Source organism: Phyllostomus discolor, chromosome 12 (genome assembly GCF_004126475.2).
Source record: "Phyllostomus discolor isolate MPI-MPIP mPhyDis1 chromosome 12, mPhyDis1.pri.v3, whole genome shotgun sequence".
NCBI classification, from domain to species: Eukaryota; Metazoa; Chordata; class Mammalia; order Chiroptera; family Phyllostomidae; genus Phyllostomus; species Phyllostomus discolor.
In genome coordinates this window covers 3,912,907-3,934,379 of record NC_040914.2, presented here as the reverse complement: position 1 = coordinate 3,934,379, position 21,473 = coordinate 3,912,907, and the positions used below count along the sequence as shown (strand labels likewise).

General features: G+C 53.9%; 1 protein-coding gene across 2 annotated transcripts in view; it reads left to right on the top strand.

Moving 5' to 3' along the window:
* The window catches only part of CHST8 (carbohydrate sulfotransferase 8), a 111,196-nt gene that overhangs the window by 29,933 nt on the left and 59,790 nt on the right, over positions 1-21,473 (top strand). The window contains exon 1 of one of the 2 annotated variants that reach the window (XM_036012065.1): positions 20,285-20,585. The exons of the other annotated variant lie outside the window; for it this stretch is intronic. The gene's annotated coding sequence lies outside the window, so the exon portion shown is untranslated. Of the gene's footprint in view, positions 1-20,284; positions 20,586-21,473 lie in introns of those variants that run through there. 2 annotated transcript variants of the gene reach the window in all.

Here is a 21,473-nt window from a genome sequence, read left to right as displayed (position 1 = left end):
TTTGCTGAGCACAAAGGTGTGAGAGGGAGTGTCAGATTTTCATTACTGAAATCTTCAATATTCTCACTTAATTTTCTTTGCATAATTTGTTCATTTAAAATGTGTTAACACCTTTATGACTGGGGATCTGTGAAGTCTCCTTTTTGCCCTAATTGTTTGCTACGTTGTGAGACGTATTGGTGCCTGACTTGGAGGTCCCTCCACAGGGCTGACGCCCGGCACCTCCCCGGAGCCTTCCTGGGCCTCCTCTGGGGGCCCCTGGCCTCTCCCCAGTGCCCTGGTCCGTGAGGGGCTGCCCCCCCACCTGTCCTGTGTCCCTGCGCTGGGCTTGCAGGATGCCTGTCTGTGCCTGGTGTGCTGCTGCACCCGGAGCAGTTTCCCTCCATGGATACAGGCTCCGCCCCACTCCATTTTTACACTTGTTCGATTCTTTTGATGGAAATTGGAAGGGAGAGAAATTAGACAAATGGTACTTGTTACCATTCTTAACACAGAAGTCCCTCTCCTTCTGACAGCTTCTTTTCCAAGCATGAAAGTTCTTTCCCTTGCTCAGGTTGACCCCTTCTCTAGTGCCAGCCTCCCCACGTGCACAAGGTCATGGCAGGAAGGACCCTTTCTAGCACCTCTGGCCCCTCCCTGGGGACTCACAAACCCTGTGGGGCTAGCAGCCTGGGCTCGATTCCAGGGCAGAAGCTCCCCACGTCCTGCTGGTCGGCAAGGCCCAGGACTGTCTCTGCTGACAGTGCACGACTGCCGAACACCTGTGGTGGGCCCAGCACTGAACCCAGCGCGTTCCTGTGTGACCACATCAAGTTCTCACAGTTAAGCCCTGAGGACTGCTAACGAGGAGGACCCTGAGGTTAAGCGCCGTGGGCATGGTCATCCAGCCGACCAGCAGCCCAAGGGGATTTTTAACCAGATCTTCTCTCCCTGGCCACCTCCTGAATTTCAGCTGGAGCAGAGCTCAGCAACCCCGGAGCTCCTCTCCCTTCCCCCAAGGGAGGGTCTATGGGGCTCTTTGCACGAGGGACAGTCTGGCTTCCTATGGCTGGACTATCAGGAGAAAGGCAATGCCCACTGCCCAGCCACATTCCACCCCTGCCCCAGCCTCCGGTGGAATCCCTGCTTCTTTGGCCAGATGTTTACCCAGCGCCACTCTGGCGGCCTCTGGGAGGGTGGACTGGGTGGGCGGAACAGCTGCCTCCCACAGATCTGTTCTCCACCAGCAGCCAGCATAGATCTTTTTTTTTAATGCTCACTTGAGGACATACTTTTTTCATCGCTTTTAGAGAGAGAGAAACATCGATCGATTGCCTCCTGTATGCCCCAGGACCAGGGATCAGGGGTTTAGGATCGAGCCCACAGCCTAGGTGTGTGCCCCTACCAGGAATCAAACCTGCCACCATTTGGTTATCAGATGAGACTCCAACCAACTGAGCCACACAGACCAGGGACAGAATGGGTCATCTTGTTTTATTTTTTATTTTATTTTTAAACATATTTTATTGTTTATGCTGTTACAGTTGCCCCAGTTTCCCCCCCTTTGCCCCTCACAGGCTGCATGGAAGGGGGCAGAATGGGTCATATTAAACAGAAAATTGCCGACCTGTCGGAGGGAAAGGCTCATGCCCATTCCACCAGACCCTTGCCCGGAGGGCCCTCCCCATCTCCCACCCCGTACCTGCCCCGCCCCTCCTTCAGCTCTCACCTGCTGTCCTAGGTACAGGGCCTTCCTTTGCCCAGACCAGGGCCTCGTGCCACAGCCCGTCGCTGAGGGACTGTCTGCCTCCCTGGGAGCCCTGTGTGGGCTGGCACAGAGGGCATGCAGTGCTCAGGGAGGGTTCGTGGAACAAAGGGATGGGGTGAAGGGGGGGGAGCAGGTGGGGGCCGGGGACAGAGGGGGAGGTAAAAGGGTGGGGCTACTGTTGAGCCCTGCTCCAGGCTCTGCTGTTCTGAATGCCCGCCTTTGCTGCGCGTTCCCAGCGGGTGCCAGCTCTGAATGCCTGTTTAAGTCACTACACGAAGCCCAGCTTCTCAATCTGTTTTGTATTTGCCAGGGCCAGATTCATCTTCCTTTTTTAAAAGTCAAGCTTCTGAGACAGTCATTTAAATTCACAATGATTCTTCTCACAAATAGCTTCTCTGAATGGGGCGTTTGGAGCTGTGGATCTTAGGGACTCTGCCAGGAGACCCCAAGGGTCAGGCAAAGACTCCTTGACAGGGGGCTTTCTGTCAACGACAGGGGGCTCCCAGGATGGGGCTAGCCTCACTTAAATGTGGTGTGTGTCAGGGGTTGGCAGTCCGTCTGCTGACGGTCACTTTCTGAGGTGACCTGTGGGTTCTGGGTCCTCTTTCCCCGGGCGGGAGGAGAGCTCATTCAGCGGCCACTCCAGATGTTTGTCTGCACTGAGCCTGGACATTGCAGTACCCACAGCTTGGAATATTCTGCACAGTTGAAAAGCATGAGGTAAATCTGTATGTGCTGCCTGGAAAACACATCCAAAACGTATTGTTAAGTGAAAAAGCAAACTGTGAACGATGCATACGTCTCTACTATTTGTGGCTAAAAAAACACATACGTGCAAAAAAAAAAAAAAGCCACAGCTATATATTCACCATTTACACAGTTGTAAGTACATATCTAGAAAGCAGTCTGGACTGGGTCGGTGGCTCTCAAAGGGCACCTTTGATTGTATCGTTCGGGGACTGTCCTGTGAGACTGCAATGTTGCGCCCGTGTGTGTGGTCTGGAGAGACCAGTGGAGTTAGGACTGGGGATCCGCGGGACTTTCGCTTTGCTTTCCTCGAGGGGTGCTGTTGGATGCCTTTCCCAGTGCTCATTGGATATGCCATAAAGCTTTCTGATGGACATGTTACAAGTAAATCACATCTGTAGTTTAGGTCAGAGGTAGCAAACTTCTCTTTAAAAAACCAGATGGTAAATATTTTAGGTTTTGTGGCCCAGAAGGCCTCTGCTGAGACTGCTCAACTCTGACTCTGTAATACGAAGCAGCCATAGGTAATAGGAGAATACGCCAGCAGGTGTTGGCCTGTAGGCTGTAGTTGGCTGACCCCTGGGCGTTCAATTGACCTGTAAAGGCACGGACAGAGATGAAATAGAGACAAACGGCAAATGGAAGTATTTCAGGAATTGAATCAGAACTATCATGTTGAAAGGATTGTTCAAGGACCTGCCAAATTGGAACAAAACAATGAAAGCGTTGCTTTCCTCAAGCACTGTTCTGTAGCCTCTTCCAGCTGGACCTGGGTGAGGCCGGGGCTGTGAGGCCCGGGAGAAGGGCCCCGTGAGGACCGTGTCCCCTGCGGCCCTAGGGGAGCAGGACCTCTGGGATGGGCTCTGGCACCTCCCTGCTCCTGTGCAAGTCTGTCAGCGGCCAGAGCCTATACATGGTTGGCCCTCAGGATGGTTTGATGACGGGAATGGGGCTCCAAGGGGCATACCCAGCCCTGGGAGACAGTGGACAGGGTCAGGCTTGGGGCAGATGAGTGACGTCCTCAGGCTTGGGGAGGAACTAGTGGCACCCTTGTGGCTGGATGCCGAGAGCCTGGCTTCTCCCGGGACCAGCCTCGGCCCTCCTGGCTGGAGTGCCAGAACCACTCTGCCTGACCCATTTCTCAGGGTCAGGGCTGAGGCTAAACACTGTGGGCTGAAGGACAGGCAGGACTTCCTAGTGCCAGCTACATGGTCCATGTTAATTGGACATGTGGTTGCAGATGGAACACCTGTGTCTGGGACTGGGCACCTCATGCCCCATGTTACCCGGGGGGTCAGGGACCCCTGAGGCCAGTGCGTTTTCTCTCCTCCATCCCCCCAACGCCCAGAAAGCAGCCCTCCACACTGACGGAGTAGGGGTGTGCATGGCAGGGAAACAATCACTAATAGGACTGAGGGCTTCTCCTCCCAGACTCACGGGGAGAATTCTGTCTGCCTGTCTGCCTCAGTGTGGTCAGGATGGTGAGACGGAGCAAGGCTTGGAGGGAAGAGGGGACAGGGTCACCCAGGGAGGAGCAAAGTTGCCGCAGCTGAGAGAAGAAGGGAGTAGGAGATGAGAGGGGCTGGAGCGCCCAGCCCGAGGCTGGGATGGGGGAAGAACAGACTGGGGTGTTCAGGGAGACGGAGGAGGAGGGGCTGGCTGGCTGGCTGGCTGCTGCGCACATGCGCAAGACCTCAGATGGGGAAGGAGAGGGGGCTCTCACCGGCAGCTGGCTGTGACCAGTGGGATCCTGTCATCCCAGAGAGTGTCGAGAATAGGTTTAAGTGGGCATTTTTCTGAAAGGGACCTCAGGGATGCCGAAGCCAGCCTGGGGCCAGGCCCTTGCACTCACAGGCACACACACGCATGTGGCACACCTCTGGGTTTGGACATGCCAAGGCCAGCTCAAACGGGCGCTGCCACATCGTTTCACCTTGAAGAAGGAGGGTCATAGCAGGAGGGAGAAGGGTGTGTTCGTTCTGTCTGTGTCCTTGCAGACAACGGCCAGCCCCACGTGGATGTCACCCAGAGACCCTCTCCCTGGGTCTGGGCTGGCTGTGGACAGGCGGTGGGAGAAGCCACCGAAGAGGACACTTCAGTGAAATGCCAGGAGGCACACACTCCCCGGCCGGGAGCCAGAGCCCGTTCGCACCCTGGCGCAGCCCGAGGCTGGCGCCGGTGCCGCTTCTGTTTGGGAACATCCCAGCAGTTGCTGCCTCGTCTCTATTTTGGTTCTGGCCGCTGCCGCTGCTTTCTGCACCTTTCAAGATGTGTTCCTTCCTTCTGGAAGGCCGTGGTGCCGGCTCCCCCAGCTCCTTCCCGTTTGGGTAAATTAAGGAACAAATGGTGCCAAATTGTTCTCATCTCTTTCGTGAGATTATTCATCACCAGCTTATTTTCTCTCCCTCCATTGAATGAGTGCATTAAAACTAGAATTCAGCCTTTGCCCGAAGCACAGACGGTGCTCCCTTCATAATTACATCCTCTTAATTGGCATCTGAGGGCCCAGCTCATTTTAAAGCTTGTTGGAAAATGTCTCAGGCACATTTGATTTTTTTTTTAGGTTTAAAGGTCAACAAGAATATCTTACCTTAATTTGACAAGTGTGCAAGAAATAATGCTCAACTGGTTTATGTTCAGGTAATGCACAAAGAAATCCATAAATCAAGCTGGGGGAATATTAGATGATGCCGTATCGGAACCATCTGCCTTCGTTCTCAGAAGAATCGATACCACAGAGAAAGCGCCGAAGATGTAGTGATTTATGCTCTCATGTCGGTGGAGAAATATTGGTCATTTCTAAAGTCACTTCCTGTCATCCTAAAACAATGGGGCCTGCGGGAGAGAGTGAGAGTGGCCATAACCCTGCATGTGTCACAGAGCAAATCTGGCACTTGGTTTTGATGGTCTCTGCTCAGAAGCGACGGCTCTGAGGTCCCCCTGTGCCCAGGATCTGCCCCTTCCACCCTCGCGTGCAGAGCGTTGGATGCTGAGGTGGTGTGGGAGGGAGCTGGCCCAGCAGCTGCTGCATAGCTGTTGCCAGGGGATGGAGGCTCACAGCTCAGGGACCCTGGGGTTTCCATGCCAGGCCTGCTGCCTAAAATCTGCCTTCCTTTCCAGAGCCTTTGCTGGCCTTCCTCGCCCCTGCGCTGGGAAGATGCAAGGCCTCAGGGAACTCCATCCTCTGTCATGCTGGATGGTGGGGCTTTCAGACCGAGAAGTCTACAGTGGGAGGAGGTGCTGCGGCCTTGTGAGGAGGGAAGGAACATCTCTGAGCGATGTGAGTTTGGAAAAACAAGTGGCATTGTTTCACCACCTTTCCCAGAGGTGGTGGCCGACAGCAGCCCTTCCCTGGGGAGCTGGGAGGAGGCACAGACCAGGCGAACCCCAGCAGGTGTGTTAATCTCTAGGGAGGGAGAGGAGGCTTTGTGAGGCTTGCAAAAGAATATTTTGTAATTGGAGAGGTTTATTGGGAGGGGGGTTCGAAGTGTTTTTCGAATTATATTTTCATAAGCTGTAGACAGTAAGCTTCTCACAATTTTCCTGGTCAGGAAATTCAAATGCAAGAGATCCTGACACTCTGCTGTGTGGCACTTGCATTAGACGTGCTGTGGACTGTCACTGAATAGTGATACTGTCATATGCACAGCAGTTCCCATCATGTGCCGGGAACGTAAGTGTCTTCTGTTTTAAGGTGAGGCTGTGCTTTGAGGGACAGTGTGATTTTTGTGTTTACCACGGGCTCGCACACAAAAGGGACCAGAAGCCCATTGCATCTCTAGTTTTATCCTTTCCAGGAGTTGAAGGTGGTCCTAACTCCCACACTGGAAATCCAGGTGGGATCATCCCCACCACCACTGGTGCAGTGCCCTGCACTCCTGACTCTTTGTGCTGGGCAGACCCGCCATCGCATTCCTGCTTCCCAGAGCCTGGGCACAGGCGGTGCCTGGCCTGCCACCCCATGCTGACCGCCAGCCACGGAGGTCACACTGCCACCTGCAGACCAAACCCGCCCGAGGCTCAGGCCTCTCGGTTTTGCTTCCTCTGTCCCCTTTAGGGGAGCTGATGACGATGCACGAGGGCCCCATCAAGGGTGGATGCATCTCTACTGCAAAGATGGGGTGCACCTTCCCTGAGGTGCTGGCAAGTTCTGGGCAGTGATGCCCAGCCACCTTTATACCTTAAATCCTGTTGGATTCAGGTCACATGAGATTCATTCTAAAACTGGTGGGTTTTATTATTTCTTGCAAAACTCCCTTCTCTGCCTTGCAGGACAGAAAGTAGTGACAGCACACATCATCAGGATTGGCTCCCATCCATACAAAACCTTACAATCCTGACGGTACAGATTCTGGCCTTGTTGGAAACTCCCCTGAAACCGGCACTGGGGGCATCAGACCTTGTGCTGGCAAAGAAACTGAGAACTCCGCCCAGGGGAATTCACTGGGAAGGCCAAAGCAACTACGTATCGAGGTTGGCAAGCTAAAAGTTTGCCAGAGGTCGAATCTGTTATTTGGCTGTTGGTCACGATGAATGGATGAGGAAGGAAACCATGCACAAGCAGCCAGGCATGTGTGACACTTGGTGACAGGGACCATTGGAGAGGGAAGGCTGCTTTCCTGAGCCTTGGAGATCACCAGTAGAATTGATTATGTCCCTGAACTGGAGTCAGATTTCTTCGAAATAAATGAGCTGAATTGAAAATAATATTAGATTTGCATTATGGGTGTTCTTGCAATGCCAAATTCGAGACAAGGACTGTGTGTGTGTGTGTCTGTGTGTGCGAATACAAGGAAAAACCTCACAAATATTTTCAGAATATACTCCATCATTCTCTGCCAAGCTTCAGCTTCTAGCATTTTGCCAGTTTTTTTTAGAAGACTTCAACCTTGCTAACAATGTAATTAATGATGTAAAAGAAATCCAACCAGCCCCAAACACCGCCAAGCCCAGCGGTGCCGTTTCCCTAGTTCTGTGAGGGTCTAAATGCCAGTGAAACCAAGCTGCATGCCGGGTTCTTTTGATCTGAACTGAAATCGTCAAAGGTGCTTGGTGAGTAAATAGGCTGAAGGTAGACGTTACCATATTTTTAATCATCAGGGAAAAGACCAACTGCATTAAACTTTCAAAATCGATCATTCCGATGTGCTTGGCATACTCAGCAGGCATGATGGAAATAGTTTTGCAAACACAGAACTTCAGGAAAAATGCCCACCCCACTGCTCGCCACAACACACGCCCGTGGTGGTGGCCCACGTCCAGCACTGTCTGCAGAGGCGTGGTGCCCAGAACAGCTGGTTACTTCCCCTTCCTGATGCAGTAAGTGCTGGAGGGCCAGTTTCTTGGGAGCCCTTTCCAGGGGTGTCACGTTTCCCTGAGGTTCTGCCTTATCCTGAGCTCCTGAGACATTCCCTGGTGACCCCCGAGGAAGCTCCACGGCTCCTGTTTCTTGCTGGCATTCGGGTTTTGCTAGATGACAGGCAGCAGAAGGTTGTTTCTCCAGCTCCAGGTGGATGAACTGGCCTGAGAGAGAAGCACTTTGGGGAGCTCTGCAGCACGATCGAGCACTCCTCGTGTGCCAGGTACTCCTTCAAAAGCAGCACCCTCATCGCCCACTTAGTCCTTATCACAACCTCGCAAGGTAGCCATCACTATACCCATTCTGCGGGTGAGAAAACCGAGCACAGAGCACTGAGCAGCTCACCCAGAGCCACATAGTTGGTAGATAATGGAGCCAGGACATGGACCCAGGCAGCCTGGCAGCTCCAGGGCCCTCCCCCCAGTCATCACTGTGTCACCTCGTCCCATTTCTATTGCATTCACACCTACCAGGCAGCTGAGTTTCCTGCCCTTCTCGAGGGCCAGGATTAATGTGAAGGTGACATAGTTTTGCTTTTTTAAGATATTATATATTTATTTTTAGAGAGAGGAGAAGGATGGAAGAAAGAGAGGGAGAGAAACATTGATGTGAGATAGAAACATTGATCAGTTGCCTCCTGAACGCAACCTGAACTCACAACCCAGGCATGTGCCCTGTCTGGGAATCAAGCTGGTGACCTTTTGCTTTGTGGGATGATTCCCAGTCAACAGAGCCACACCAGTCAGGGCAAGAGTTACACAGTTTTTCAGGATGTAGAATGCACCAGGAAAGCTTATGGCCAGCAAGTAACCTAAGACATAATACTATCAGAGCATCAAAACAAAAACATGTAATTTTTTAACATCAGAATAAAATGTCCTCTGAAAGGGTCAATTCCCATGAGAATGGAAGACATGGGTCTTCATGTCACAACTGAAATTTCTCACCAGGACTTAAGGGGTCCTCTCCCCCAGCCTCCCTGCTTCTGCCCTTGCCTGCTAATTTGGCCAGAGGGTCGCACCTGAAATCCAAGTCACATCATGTTTTTTCTCCACCCCCTCCCACTCAGAGTGAAAGCCAGCGTTCTTTGAATGGCCCACATCACTGGCCCCCACATTACTTCTCTGACCTTATCTTCTCTTCTTTATGTTTGTTTCTCTGCAGACACACTGGGTGCCAGGGATGCCTGCACCCCAGGGTCTTGGTGCAGGTGGTTCCCTAGACACCCCCATGGGTCAAATGTCACCTTCCCTGTGAGGCCCATCCCACATGCTTAGGTCTGGAGACGTTCCTGGGGCCGCCAGCCTTCCCGGCCCCCCTCACTCTGCCCTGTTCTCCTTTGCTCCGTGGCCTTCCTCACCCTCAGAGGCTGTTCATGAGTTTCTAATTTACTCAGTTTCTAGAACTCTCCTGGTTGCAATGGAATTCTATGAAGGGAGGATCTTTGTCTGTTTTGTTCACCAGTGGATCCCAACTACCTAGAACAGTGCTAGGCACATAGTAGGTGCTCATTAAATATTTACTACATGTGTGGTTTCCTCTGGGAGAGGGGAGCAGGAGAAAGGAGTACAAAGGAGACTCCAAATATTGGCCATTGTTTATTCTTTAAGTTGAGGGTAAGTGCACTGAAATATTTTATAATGGATTTTTAAGGATCCAACAGGGCCCCAGAGTAAAATGTACAGATGGCTGGTATCAGCAGGGCAGTCCCCTCTCCCTCCCCATCCAGACACTGTGCCTCATCCTTGTGTACCGCCCTGTGTCAGTGGCTGTAAGGACAGGTCTTTAGGCAGCTGTTTGTAATGGGGAGGATGTGGACGGACAGAAAAGAAACACTGAACGGGGGCTCTGACTTTCAGAGCAGCTGGGCCTGGAGGGGGAACAGAGCGAAGGGAGCTGAGCTGACCTGCAGGCAGACTGTTGACGCACGTTGGAGGCAGCTGAGAACCAAGACAGAGAGTCAGCCAGGCTTGTGGTGGCCCAGGGTCAGCTCCAGCGAGCAGGATGCCTGGGGGTGGGTGTCTGGTGACCTTGGCAGGGAGGCTGGTGCCCTCCTGTTTGTCAGAGGACAGACTGGAAGAGAAATGTTTCCTGGGCCACCTGGAAGGGCTGAGTCAGGGACCTGGTCCGATAGGTTAGACAGAGGCTTGGCCTGAGCAGGTCTGTGACTTCCTGCACCACATAAGATCCCCAAATGCTCGAAAGAAGAGCCAGTTTCTGAATTTTAATCACGATCAGTTCATGTCTATGACCCTGATGGAGTGGGTGCCAGCGGTGTGGATGCTCTGGCCCAGCCAGGGCGGTGGTGTGCGGGCGAGGTGAGCTGGTCAGTGTCCTGGCCCTATGGTCGGGAAGACCTGTCTCCTCCCCGCACACACCAGGCAGCTTCCAGGATGTGATCAATGCCTCTGGCGAGCACGAGTCCTTCAGAGGAGCACCATTGATCAGGCTAGACAGAAAACAAGTGGCAGTGATCAGGGCGAGTGAATATTCATTTGGAAATGTCGGTGAGCAAGTGGGATTATGCCTTTGGTGACTTGCCTGGCAGGATCGATCCCTGAGGTGAGGTGACCCGGATGTGTGCAGAGATGGAGGGCTCAGGCCAGGGACCTGGACAGAGAGTGTCTGGAGCAGTGAGGGCCAACAGTTCCCATTTCCCTGCCGTCCCACCCCTCCTCACTGCCCTTGAGGTGTCGATGAAAGTCGGTGCTGACAGTGTGTTTGTGGGGTGAGGGTGGGCATCCTAGCTGGGGCCTTTGTCTTCAGGTGGGTCACTCTGCAGTGGCCACCAGGCCTGGGGACATCTGTGTGCCTGGGAGGGGTTGAAGGACTTCAGGACACACAGTGCTGGTCTCCTGAGCCGGCTTTGGTCCGAGGCCCCCTCTGCCCTATGCACACTGGCTGTCAAGCTGCAACAGCCTCCAGCCTCCAGCTGAGAACCCCACCTCTATCCCAGCTCTGCTGACATGGGGGCTAGGGCTAGGGAAGGGTGTGAGGTTTGCGACCAGGGTCCCATGTCGTGGTGCCTCCTCACCCTGGGAGGGGCGGGTGGGGGTGGAGGTTTGGGTTTGCCTACTTCACCCTGGGAGCCCTGTTCCCTGGCCAGAAGCTTCCTAGACAGAGGCGGGAGGTCATCACTGCTGACCTGGGAGGCCAGGTACCCTGCCAGCTCATTCACTGCCACCGAGGTACAGCCGTCCTCTCCCCCTCAGGCCCAATTAACCGTCTGCAAGAGCTGCCACTGGCATGGGGAGGGACTTGTTCTGCTTCTCCGTGCAGACTGCTCAGCTAATGAGGGGGTTTGTGAAATTTTTAATTATGGCTTCCATGCCTGGCTTAATTATTTGCATATGGCTTTTGCAAGTGAGAAGAGGACGCCTGCACACAGCGCTTCTCCCAGCCCCACGTTTGACTTTAATTAAAGGCAGAACCTGAGGTCTTTCCATCACTAATGATTGTGGAAAATTAGCTTCCCGTTCCCAGGGGTCGCCAGAGCGATGCACCCCAAGGCGGAGAGGGGATGGAGCGGGGAGTGGAGCGGAGGCACAGATGGCAGATGGCCCTCCTGGGTGGCCACTCCTGAGCCCCCCTCCAGCCCACCCTCCAGCCCACCCTCCCCCCGCCTTCCCTCCAGGCCCAGGTGGAAAGGGGAGCCTTGCTCTGCTCTGCCGGGAAGGAGGCCTGACCCCAGGCAGTGGCTGTGGGGAACTCCTTGGAGCTGCTCCTGGTCACTCTCTGGGCTGCGGTGGGGCTGCTTTCACTGGGCGGAGGGACGGGAGGCTCTGAAACACCCGCACATGGGTGCACATGTCCACTCGCACAGGTGCTCCCCTGGTACATGGGCCTCACCCACTCCTCCCCAGGACAGAGTCACAGAGACACATCTGCATGTGCACACACAACGTCACAGAAGTGTTTACATCCGAGACGAAGGCCCTCTCAGGGCCTCCCTTACTCTCGCTGTCCCGCAAGCTCTCGTGGAGGCCAGGGTTTGCCTGGGAGTCGGTGGGCTGGTGCAGTGGGCCAGATGTGGCTCGGCTGGGCGGGCTGCTGAGAGTGGCCTTGACCACCACCCTGCTGACCAGCACAGGTCTGTGCTGGCCTGTGTCCAGGGTTTGGCTTCCTCAGTCACACGAGGCAGGGTTAATGCTGGGAGCGGTGGAGAGCATGTTCTTTGGAACAAGACCAGAATCCACATCTGCCTCCACTTATTAGCAGTGTGGCTTTGTGCAGGTTACTCGGTCTCTCCGAGCCTGTCTCCTTATCTGTAAAATGGGGGTTGTAATTGCTCATGCGGCTTTTGCAAAGAGCAAAGGAGAGAATGCGTAGTGGACTCTGGCCAGCTCTGTCGCCCCTCCCCCTTGGAGGGGCTGACCCCCTGGCTAGCTCCAGGGAGGGCCGTTCCACCCACTGGTTCTGGTAACCCAGGTCTGCTCCCCCCAGAACAGGGTACTCCTGCAGCCTCTGGCATGGGGTCAGGGAGGTGTCTTTGGCTCTGGGCCCAGGAGCTCTGTTCCACGGCTGGAGGTGGGGCTCCCTCTGTCCTGCTGGATGTGAGGAGGATTCCTGTAGTCTGGGCTGTGGCTGCAACTGTCATGCAGTCATGAAGGAGCTGTCTGAGAACAAAACCGGCCCCCAGGGCAGAAGAGCAGAGCCACCGGAATGACTTGGGTGCCCGGTGACATCATGGTGCTCTGGGACTCCCACTGAGCTGGGTTTTCTATTATTCCCCTGCAAACACGTCCTGGTTGTCACAGGCTTCGTGTCCAATGCTCAGGCTGACACTGTCTGCACACGGTTGATGGCAGCCAGAGAACGAGGCAAGGGCCTGTCTCCTGGCAACACGCCAGTCCCCTTCCGAGGATACCGCCCTGCAGGCCAGGGCTGAGCCTTCGGCCCCAGGGGCTGTTGGGTGCTGGGGCTGACAGAACAAGGAGCACAGACTGGGGGCTTAAACAACCATCGTTTCTTAGAACCATCGGAAACCAACCGTGTTTCTGCATGTGGGCCCACTGTCCTGGAGGCTGGAAGTCTGCGACCAGGAAGGTGTCAGCAAGGCTCCTTCCTCCCGAGGGGGGTGAGGGACAGTCCGTCCAGGCCCCGCCCCTAGCCTCTGAGGGCCAGCGGGCCCTCTTCCGTGTCCCTTGGCTGGGAAGGCTCTGCTTTCATCCTCACACAGCAGTCTCTGTGTGCATGTCTCTGTCCACATTTCCCCTTTAATAAGAACAGCAGTCCTACTGAGTGAGGGGCCCACTCTATTCCAGCACCACCTCATCTTAACTAGTTACCTCTGCAATGCCCCTGTCTCCAACTAAGGTCACATTCTGAAGGACGGGGGTTAGGGCTTCGACACATGAAGTTTTTGTGCAGGGATGGGAAATACAGTTCAACACACAACAGGCACACCTGACACAAGTGGGTGCACAAGCGTGTGCCACCACTGGGTGGGGCTCCCAAGCCGCTGCTCCTGTCCCGCTGCAGCGGCCGTCCTCCGGGCCGAGGCCGCACCCTGGGCCGGGCCCCACGTGTCTGCATGGGGGCCACCCAGCTCCTGCCCGGGTGGTGGCAGGTGGGCCCCAGGCCAAATTCAGCTTGGACCTGAGTTTCGATTAACTCCGGTAGGTTTTTTAAATGGGCATTGCTTGCCAATTAAAGAAACAGGAAATTTCAGATGAAAATCCAGGTTTCCATGTTAGAAGATCAGACTGAATGTCTGGGTCTGCTACCGAGGGTCATTGGCTATGTCGTTCTAAAAACAGTTTTCATTAGAAAAGCGTCAAATGGTTATTACAGGAAATGGGCTGCTTCCAATAAGTGTTCCCTGAAGACCGGTAATTGGCCACTCTTGGTCTCATCATAAAAACATGCATTTCCCCCTGTGTCGTCCTCTTTTCATCAACCGTGTAAGACGTCAGGGCTCCAGTGACCCTCGGATGACAGCGTGGCACAAGGGCACAGCGTGGGGCTTATGTGGAGCCCGTCTGCTCCCAGGTGCTTCCAGTCAGCCGAGTGCCACCTGCACCCTTGGCCCACCGCTCCAGCCTGACAGGTATGCCGCTGAGTGCCATGTCCAGGGACCATAAAGGTTTAGCACCTTTTCTGTGTCCTTGAAGTGGAAGGATGAGGACATCTGGGGCCCAGAACAGCAGAAAGAGGCTGCAGACTTGGGGATAAAAACACCAGACCCCCTTCTCTATTGTTCAAGATAAGCAAAGAAGTCGGCAAAGCCACTTGGCCAAAAGAGCAAGACTGACGGTAGAGGAGTATGTGCCCTGCTGGGAGAGCACGGGGACCCAGCATCCCCCTCTGCTGTCCCAAGCCCCTTCCCCTCCACTGTGGGACAGCATCTCCCCGCAGCAGGGATCTTCACAAACAGTCCCGTGGTATCAGTTTACCGGGGACTGACTTACTGGTTGGAAAAACGGAAGCTCAGAGATATAAAATGATGATGCCCAGGGTCTCCCAGTGAGGAAATGGGATGCTGAGAAGCAGATGCTCTAAGCCCAGTGCTCTTTTCTCTGCACTAGCCTCTGTTAGCTGTGTTGGAGGAAAGCCCAGGGGACACACACAAGCAGGAGGGGTACCTCACCTGGCCTGAGGGTCATCAGGGAATGATGAAAGATGAGACTGGAGGTGGGAGGTCAGAGAGACTGTTTACTCATGGGCCTTGTGGGACGTGCTGAGACATTCAAACTTGGACCGTTGGGCAACTGGAGGCCCCAGACGGTTTTGAACAGGAGGGCAACAGCAAATGTACTGCACTGCAGGGGCTGGTGTGGATGCAAGGAGCTGTCCAGGCCCATGGTGCTGAATCAGCCTCACTGAGGGCCTGGAAAAGAGAGGCAGGACACATCTGCAGGAGGCAGAGCTACACTTGGATGTGAGGGAATGGGGAGGGAGGATTAGAGTGGGCCTACATTCCTGGCTTATCAGCACCCTGTGGTGAGAGGAAGGAAAGGCACTGGGGGTCAGAGTGGCAGAGGAAACTTGAAGCACAGGAGGTCAGCTGGAGACATGAGGCAGAGACTCACAGAGAAGACTGGCGCCTGTCTCATGCATAATCACTCATTAGAACTTCCAGGTCACTCCACAGCCGTAGCCCCATCCCGCTAGCCCGCAAGAGATCCAATTATCCACAGAGCAACCAGGATAAGGCCAACAGACTTGATTGTTCTGCCACATTCTTAGTCTTTGAGCCTTCAGATTAGAAGAAACCAACTTGTTTTGAGGAGAGCTCTGGGGAAAATCATGCTGGACTATTAGGAATCGAGTACGTGATGGTCGGCCTTGGAGCCAGTTTAGGGAGGCCACCCTCCTCCCAAAGAGGACAGCTGTGCACGTGCATTGTGCAGACGTGCAGGGCACACCTGCTGGATTCCACATGGCCTCAGTGCTGAGGACCCAGCTGGCCCTAGTGGGCAAGCATCCCTTACCCTCCTCATTCCTCTTACTGGCTCTCTTTGTTTCCCACATGTTGCCCAAGTACCTACTCTGTGCCAGGCACTATTGGCAGCAGGGTACACAAAGCAAGTCTGCTGGGGCCTCCTGTGCCAGCCACAGGGAGAGGGATTCCCTGGGAGGGAGCCAAACCTGCTTGCCGTTCCCTCCAGCTCTGGAGTCTGTGGATCTCCGTTAGCAGCTGGAAGGCAGTGGCACCCTGTTAGGGGCCAGGGCATTCCGGGTTTACTCATGCACTCTTTTCTGTTCATGTTATACTCCAACTTTCAATTTTAAGAAGTAAATATGCAATTTTTTCCTTCCTGTAATTTCCCCTGCTATGGCTGTGAATGTCAGAGCAGCTGGAAAATGTGAATAGCTCAGTGTTTTCTAAAAGTAAAAGCAGGCTGCACAGCATCGTGCCTCCTTGTCTGCTGCTCTCGGCCGGATCCCAAGCTCTGCTGCGGGGAGATGCGCTTCAGGCTGAACTGTCAGGGGACCTTTAACCCAAATAATGTGTCCCTGCCTTCCATTAGCAATGAGATAATTGCCAGGGAGTGGACGTGTGTGGGTGCATGCATACGTGTGCGGGAATCTGCTTACACAGTCAAACTTTCTGCATTTTCCTCTGGAGACTTTCGAAGGTCAGGACAGTCTGGTACCTGCTTTTGTTTGGGAGAAACAAGTCAGACAGATCTGGGTGGCTTAGTTGCTGTGTAACCTTGGCCATATTTAGCTCTCTGGGTCTTAGTTTCATCATCTGTGAAACAGAGTGGTGGGCTTGGAGATACGCTGCCCAGATCCTCTTTCCAGAAGGACTCACTGATCACCCAGGCAATATGTGGGCAGCAGCCAGCCCCCAGCTGTCAGCTCCTTTGGGATCTACCTTGGTTTCAACAGACAGCCTCATTGAAGGTCGAGCCCTCTCCTGAGCAACCCACATCCAGCTCCTGAGGAAGGGGAGGCTGGAAGGTGCGGCCATTTCTGCCTGCCGCACGGCCAGAGACAGGCCGCACTAGCTCCAGAGCTCCTCGTCCAGGTGTGGCTGGACCTGAGTCCCTGCTCAATTTCTTCTGCCCGCCTCAGCATCCGCCCTCTTCCCTTCACAGGTGTGGATCCTTAATACACACCTTGCACCCCAAGCTCCATCTCGGCATCTCCTACAGAGAAGCAGACCTGTGACAGATAAGGACAGTGATCTTCATGAGATCACTGTGTAGAAACTACGTAGGATGTTTACCTGTGGCTAGTGTAGTGCCTGGAACATTAACAGAGCATCATAAACGTCTACTTCTTTCCCTTGCTTTCCCTAAAAGTGGTGACACTGAGTCCCAATCCAGGCCTCAAGCAGGCAATCGCTGCCTGTACCCTGTCTCATCAGTTTGGATAAAACCCAGAGAGGAGAGAGGTCCTGAGAGGCTGTGCCAGCTGCTGAGTCTGAAGGCCCAGCCGAGGGCCCTGGAGCCACTCTCGTCCCTGGGAAGCTCATGATGCCCGATCACAGCATCCCTCTTCAAGGCTCCTTGCTGAAAAGAAATTGAGCATGCAAATGTTCTTTTATCATAATCACCACGTATCCACAAAGTAATTCATAAAAGTGCTGGAAATATATTGGAATTCAATATTGTTTTAGCCCAAATCAATATTAATAATTGTTTGCATTTTTAAAGTGCACTTTGCAATTGAAAAATGCACAAAGATCAACCAGTAGTTGCTAACACATCAAATTTTCCTATTAAAGGCATAGTCCCTTAACTTTAAAATGTTTCTCATACAACAGAGGATGGCGCTGATCCATGAAAATGGTTATTTATTATTTACGTGCACGACATTAGAATTTGCTTCCATTATGCATGAGCTGAAAGGCCAGTAGCTTTTATTTTAAGTTCTTTATTTTTTTTTAAATTAAATGTTCTATTTTAAGATAACTTTTGATTCACATACGGTTGTAAGAAATAACACAGAGGAATCCTGTGACCCCTGACCCCACTCCCCTCCATAGCAACAGGCCACACGACTGTAGCGCGGTGTCACTGTGAAGACACTGGCACCCACAGAGTCAGGATTGAGCACATTTTCACCCCTGTGAGGATTCCTCATGTTGCCCTTTTAAATTCTTTAAAAATTAATGCTCTTTAAATGACAAAGGTGACTATAAATTCATTGGGATCCCCCTCCTTAGCCCTGTTTAGATTTTTGCCTGGAAATGATTTCTATCAATAAGTGAGGCACTGTCCCAGCTGGGCTCAGTGTGAGTGGTCACCTCAGTGCCGGGGTGTGGGGGGACTTGCCTCAGCCAGGCAGGCCTCGGGAGCACAGTGTTGTGGATTGGAAAGAACCCGAGGAGGCAGTTTCCAGTTCAACACTTGTGTCAGGGGCCTTTGCTCCCTCCACAAGGACAAAGTCGTCTCAAAGGGAGATGGTGGGGCAGCTCTGGTCCACAGGGGCCCAGCAGCAGCCCTGATTTGTGGCCAGGGTGTGGGTGAGGGACGTTCTCATCAGAGGGCCACCTGCTCTGCCTGAAAGTGGCCTCATGCAGATGAAGTCAACAAGGTGGCTTTTGTTCTCCAAGACATTTGTCTCATACCAGGGTTACAAGGAACTTGGGAACTCACCCACAATGGATGTTTTGGCTGCAGACTGATTACAAGATTCATTTATTTTACTCCGAGGAAAATAAAATCTTGAGGGTCTCACAGGTGACTGGAGGAGCAGCCAGGCCTAGAACCTGAATCACTCCCCACTCTCAGCCTGTGTCCATGCCATGAATGACATCCTGCTGCCTGACCCACCTTCCTGGGGCCATGAACTCAGCTCCCTAAGTCCTGGTCATGTTTCATGTGGTCATGAACTTGACCGCTCTGGTCCTCCTCAGCTCCTGGGCCCACACCCAGTCACCTGTGGGGTGAGTGAAACTAACAGGTAGAGAGTGATTTCTGCTAGGTATCAACCGTCTGCTTTCATGGATTTGTTTTATTGTGGTAAATGCATATGTAAAATGTTCCATTTTAACCATTTTTAAGTCCAGAGGCATTGAGTACACTCACATTGTTGTGCAACCACCACCACCGTCTGTCACCACCATCCATCTCCACGACTTCCGCACCTTCCCCAGCAGAACCTCTACGCTTGTTAATTAGTGACCCCCTCCCCCGGCCTTTGGTAACCACTGCTCTACTTTGTGTCTCTGAGTTCTGCCACTTGGAACCACACAGTATTGGTCCCCCTGTGACTGGCTTGTTTGACAGCACGGTGTCCTCAAGCCACACTCATGCTGCTCCCATTGACTTTCGATCGACATAGTCAAACTGTGCTTTTGTTCAGGAATTCTCTAACATGATACTATATATTTGGAGATAATCCATTTTCTGACATCTAAATGTCTTATGTATTCACACATATGTTACATGTGTTAAGGAGCATGGAGATAGTGTGAGTCAACATTTACCTCTCCCGGGGTATGAATTAGTCCTCAAGCCCCACGAGCTGACGTCTGGCTGGCCCAGGAGGGTTCAGAAATGCTGCCCTGGTGGGAGCTGTCACCGTGTGGGAGCTGTCAGGCTCCGTCAGGCTCCTGGTGGAGCCCCCTTCCCTGCCTCTTCTTCTCTCATGAGTTTGGGCTACGCTTCGGACCTGATGCTAACCCAGACCTGGCCAAAGCAAACTCACAGCTCCCTGAAACATAAATGACCTTTCTAAAAGTCCAGGTTCGTGGACTGCCTCTCGGCACATGGACACCTCCCTCCATTCACTCTTGCCGTTCAGCTGCCTCAGGGGCCACTGATCCCCTTGCTGTGCCAGGCACTGCGCAGCAGCACTGGGACCACGAAAGTGGGCAGAGGCCCAGCCCTGCTCCTAAGGCTCTAAGAGCCTGGAGCAGGCCTGTGAGTGCTCGCCACGCTGTGGGGGAAGGGCTGTAAGTGAGGGGCACACATGCATTTCGGGTACTGAACCCCCTTCCAGACTCTGCCATGGTGGGAGTGGGAAGGGTCTTGGCTTCTCCACTTGCCCCATTGGCATAAAATGCCCTGAAAATAGAGGAAGTACTGGACAGAGGTGGTATTTATGGTGTGGTTCTACCCCTAACAAACTGTCAAGGGCCTCGCAGTCTGTGGCACCTGGGCCAGGCTCTCCGGAGCTCCTTGCCACAGCTGTGTGTTTGCAGGCTTCCCCCCAGCCTCTGTGTGAGCGCCTGCAGGAAGCTGGGTGGCGGTGTTCCTAGTGGAGCCAGTAAGGCAAGGCTTTGGGGCTGTCGGAGCCTGATTTACGCACCTCAGCCTCTGCCTTAGCACTCAGGAAGCGTGGGGGATTAAAGGGAATATCTGCCTTGTAACAGAGAGGTGGATAGCGGAGAATTCCCTGCCCCAAGAGTGGGGTGCAGCCTTGAGGGCCTGGGAAGACAGGGCTGGGCCCTGGGTATTTCAGGACCCAGGTCAGCGCTCCCCTGCTCAAGCTGTTCCAGACCGCAGCCCCGCCCCGCAACCCCAGCCCTGGCAGCAGCCATCCGTCACCTCGCAGAGCATTGCAACTTTGTGCCTGTGTGGGGAAACCTGGAGGGGCTCGTCCCAGAGTGCGCTGCCGCCGCCGCTGCCATTAGAGCGGTTTTAATTAGCTGCAGGATTTTAATGATCTGAAATCAAGGAGAACCTCATCTCAGAAGTAAGCAGGAGCCACACACACGGAAGAACTTGTCTGACAAAACAGATGGAGGTGGTGTTCTCGGGGGACTGGGCTGTGTGCTCCGTTTCAACACGGGGCAAACGAGTTCCCCAGGCAAGGAGGCTGCGGAGGGAAGCGGTGGTCAGCCCCAGCGCCCCCCCAGCGGGGGCCCCTCTGCCGCCAGGGCTGACGCTTGGTGCCGGTGCTGGTGCCGGATTCAAGGTGACGGCAGTGCCTGGCTCCATTCTCCTCAAGTTGCCATAGCAGCCTCCCTCTCTCTCTCTCTCTCTCTCTCTCTCTCTCTCTCTCTCTCTCTCTCTCAATGAGCGGCTTCTCCTGGAGCCCTCAGCCGGGAGGGAGGGACGTCATTGTTTGCTCCTGCCCCTGCGAGGAGGAGACTGACTGGACAGAGAACTTTCCCAGGCGGGTCTGTACACCAAGTGGGTGCACCCATGAGCACGTGCCCCGACGCCTCCTGCTGCCTCCCCTGGGGAGTGGGGTGGGTCCCCGCAGCCGGAAGGGGCCCTCTGGGTGGCTGGGGAACAGGCTTGCCCCAGGCCTTGGAGCAGCCGCAGCCCAGCATGTCCTTGGAGCCGTCCGTCCGTGCTTGTGCCTGCCGGCCTGTCGCCACTGGAGGTGCGTGTGTTTTGGCTGAATTCCCAAGTCCTTGCTTGTGCCCTGAAGTGAATTTTCCGAAGAGACACATTTGAAAATCAGATCAATAAGGAAATGGGAGGAATCCTTAGCCCTGTCCTGTGTCCCAGGAGGTGTTTACAAGATTAATTGGATTTTTTTTTCTTACAGTAAAAATTGGTGACGCCGTTCAGGTCTCAGGGAGAAAAGCCACCGAGAGGACTAGGAATTGTGATGAGGGCAGGACCCTCTGGAAACTCAGTGGGCTGTTTAATTTTCTTGCCGTACCCCACCCCACGCTGCTCCCGTTATTCGAGTTTCCTGGTCTGTGGGTCTCGGAAGGGAGGCAGGGAGATGGAGAAGGGTGTCCTGTTTGTCGTTGGAACAGAGGGGGATGCAGTGCGCAGTGAGGATGCTCCAGTCCCAGGTGGGAGCAGAGGCCTGTGACTATTTATGGGGCCCTGGGCAGCCTGGGCCTGCCTGGGACCGTTCCCAGCGTGCACCACCCAGGCAGCAGCTGGGCTCCCAGGAGAAGGAGGTAAACAGCCTTTGGACCAGCATCTCCCTGTTGCCTTGAAAATAACCCGTGACTTTGGAGACAAGGGCCCTCAGGGGAACAATAGATCAGTTGCATACTCTCTGCAGTGTCTGGTGGTGTATTGATGACCGCCCACCAACCCCCCTTTAAAGAAAGGAGATTCTTACAGACTCTGTGCTGTCGGCCCCCTCCTGGGGCACCCAGACCCAGCCAGATGCCAACCAGGTACCCAGAAGGGGAGACAGGCTAACCTTTTGATTCCTGTTTGCACGGAGCAGGGAGCTAGCTGGCTAGATGGTCTCCAGCAAGAGCAAACACTGACAGGAGGGTGTGAGGCTTTGGGGCTGGGCAGG